We start from the raw sequence: 3,850 nt of genomic DNA on the forward strand, positions 1-3,850 counted from the left end.
GAGGTCAACGTATTGGCTGGTGAACCGTTACTTAGCAGACACGAGCACTTCTGATCCTCCATTATCCCCAGTGTCCCTTCTCGGATGACTGCTCTCCAGGACATGCAACCCTTTATACCCCTTATGCTTGCTGCATGTGGCCCTTGCATGTTTTTACAGAGCACTACAACTCACTCACTAGGCGGTTCCATACTCACCGGCCCTCCCTCTCTTGGGTCTATGAGCCTGGGGCATCTGTGTCACTGCCTGCCAGTTGCGACCCTCGAACCAGGCTGGTCTGGTTACAATGGGAGACCCATTTCAAAATGGCCATCTGGTGAAGAGCTAGCTCGCTGGGGCCTTCACCAAACAGTCCTAAGTCTTTTTACAGATGCTTAGGGAGATGTGGGAGAAGGAATTTAGAAGGGTTCTTCACAAGAAAGAGAGGGCCTGAGATCAGGCCTAATTGAGGAATGTCTACAGGAACACTTGCCAACAGGTGATCGAATTCTACATACTCCAAAGAACCTATCTCTCCCCCCTCCTACCCATCTATAGGATTTTCCCAGGAGCCCCTGACATATGTACCAGATAGTTTGCCACACTGTGGCTCGAAACATGTCTTATGGGACTGACCTCATATCCGGCAGTTCTGGAATGGTGTTCTCCGCTGCCTCTGGGTAGTGATGGGAATACAAGTGATTGACTCTTGGGAGACCAGAGCCCCAGGTTTCCTTAAAAGTCCTAGGAGACATAAGACAGCGACACGCTTTCTGGATCTGGCCCTCATACTGGGCAAACGATCTATCATAATGAAGTGGAAACTTCTACTACCCCCATCTGTTGAGACCTGAGAACACACCCTCATTAGATGGGCGAAGGTCCAAGATGGCGGTCCTCCGCTGGGAGGAGGCGAGGGACCTAGACCGCCGACCAATTGCCCATACCTGGGAACATCTACTGTCCAGACTGAACTGACCCTCCAGCCTCTACTGAACCCTCATTACCAGCAGACAGCCGGACCTACCCTAATCCGCAGACCCCATGGACCAATCACAATAAGGAGACCCCTTCTCTTCCCCTCCAGCGCCAGCTCCATCCTAACCTACCTTTTCCTAACCAGTCTCCCCTTCACTAGCCACCTGGTTCACCCAGCTCTACTAACCCCCCCGCTTCAACACCTCGTCATCTTCACCCTAGCACAAACCATCCACTATATAACTAGACCTCCATCATAACTGGAGATCTTACATAGGACTGCCTCCACTACTGCCCAGCTGCAGTTCACTGTTGTGTATTGTATTATATATAGCTATGGCACGTAACAGGATACTATGCGATGGGGTGTGATTGGACCGGCTTTTACCAATGTTGATAACCGTTTTTGACAAAATGCAATAAACATTGTTAAAAAAAAAAACTTGGAAAGGTTTTGTGTGGCCCAAAAAAGTCGTACAATTGCATCTAGACTGGGTCACAAATCTGCTACGGCAGTTATATGGCTTTCTTTCTTGAATCAGACCGATGTACCTTCTCATATTTTTTTGGGCAGATACAAAGGTTCCTAAGGCAAAGCAGGATACAAAGACGTGCAATATTGAACTTCCAACATAATGATGGCTTAAATTAACAATTGAGTGTAGGCAATAATCAACAAATGAATATTGCATTCTAAATGATTGTCACTCTGCAGCAGCAGAGGATTACAGAAAAACAAAAAGATAAACTAGAGAAAAAAACACTTTGTTCAGTAGTTAACACAAATAATCTATGCAAGACCATTTTTATAACAGCTGTGTTATTATTGCTGAACACCTTTATAAAGGAAGCCTTAAAGACAAGCCACATCCAGCCCTCTGCAGTAATGGATGCTTTCCTAAAATTAGAAAGACTGTACACCATCAAGAGGAAGGTCAGGCTACAAGCATCCTTTAGTAGAATGGTGGAATTCCGGCATGGGCATACTCCTCAATGTTGCAAGGGCCATGGGGACCATATCAATGTGTCTAGGCCGCACTGAGCTAACATAGACTGATCTACGTTTCTTTCTACTCTTCATTTAGGAAGACAAGACAAGCGCATCTCAACATGGATTGGCCACAGCCTGCAATAGGGAGTCAGTTGTCGCGGTGTTCCAGTATTACAAACTCTTACAAAAACATGGCAAACTGCTTCTAAGAATCAAGATGTACCCCAATGAGAAAGTATGCACAATGGTGGAAGTGAGTTTAGAGTCTCTGGCACCAAACAGTGAAACTGCCTTCCCCTTGCTATTCGTAAACTGTCCAATTCTTTTGCTATTTAAATAAAAGTTATTTTTTTGCAGTGGATCTCGTTGTATTTCTGTTACCTTAGATGGTTCCTAGCGACATGATGCTTGTTGGTGATGTGCACTGTATGAATATATCAGTAAATAAATACATTACATATGCTATAAAATAATCTAGGTGGGTGAAGGAAGAGGATCCTCAGGCAGCACCTACAGAAAGGCTGGCAAGAGCCTTCGAATCAAAAGTCTGTGGAGGCAGCTGGGGCACTACTCAGTGAAAAACATGTAGGCACACATCAAGCAAACCCCAGTGAAGATAATGAGGGAAACTAAGACAAGCAATGGTTAATGAACTCAGATGGTCCACAGGCAGCATCCAGTCAAAAAGCATGAAAGGTCCGGTATTGCAGTGCCGGGGACCATTTGGTTTGAAAAGCTGGCAGATACCCTCACGGTGAGCCTGTTGTAAGGTCTCCTGGTATCACCCCATATCTGGAAATCCTGAGCAGAGAAAATATATATATATGTCTGCATGATGGTACTGCGAAATAATTACCCATCGGGAAAAAAACCTCAAAAGCCAAAGAGTAATGGCCCTTTGTGAATTTGCCAAGGAAGAGAATGAATTAAACCCAGAAACACAAGACAAATGATGAGAACATGAACTAGTCAAAAACGCCTCTGCATGTAAGACCAAGAGCAGTAGGCCTGTACATTTAACCGTCTGGACAAAAAAGGCACTATGTATGTGAACACTAATATTTATCAGTATTAATAGTGACACAAATATCAGGATTGATACAATATTCTAAACAATTAAAAGATACACTAAAAAGTTGTATTAATTTCAAATTAATTTAATTGAACATAGGATTTCCCTCCGTTTGTAGCAATTGCATTGGTAGTATACACCAAATATATAGAAATTCATTGCTCACCATTAAGGAACTTAAAAGCCCAGCTTTTTTGGACTGTTTGCTAACCGTGCATCCCATCTTTCGTGACATACTCTCAACTTCAGTTCCCGCTGAGCTATTTTATGTTCGGTCATATACTTGTATCTCAATCTTCTTCCTACAATTGTATGCGGTTGCAAACGTTATATCTGTATGATCTACATGTTACTTTAATCCTTTTATGCTCCCCTGTGTTCTTTTAGCTAAATTGTTGTATCGTGCAAGTAGTCTGTTGGTATGCCCAATACAATTGTATTACTATAAAAATGAATGCATCATTAATTATTGATACATATCGGTGTTTCTGTAGATTTACAATTTAGTCCTTCAGCTGCGGAGTGTGGTTAGTGATACACCAAAAATTCTTTATATTGATGACGAGCTGGAGCTTTAAGAATTTTAAAGAATATTCAAGGGCTATGATGTGCACCCTCTTATGGATAAGTTTCAGTGGCCACATGTACACGGCAGGGGTGTCCCTTTTCATAATTCCAATTTGCTCGTGCTATCAAACCCCTTGCAGCTGGGATACGTCTGGAGAGGCTGGTCCAAGGCCTGGTCTGGATGAATGAGTTGGATGTTTGAATGTCCTTGTATGTCTATTCCTTGACTGAGTTTCCTTGCATGCTTGTCTACTCCTCTTCGC

Source organism: Lissotriton vulgaris, chromosome 3_1, assembly GCF_964263255.1.
Source record: "Lissotriton vulgaris chromosome 3_1, aLisVul1.2, whole genome shotgun sequence".
Classification (NCBI taxonomy): domain Eukaryota; kingdom Metazoa; phylum Chordata; class Amphibia; order Caudata; family Salamandridae; genus Lissotriton; species Lissotriton vulgaris.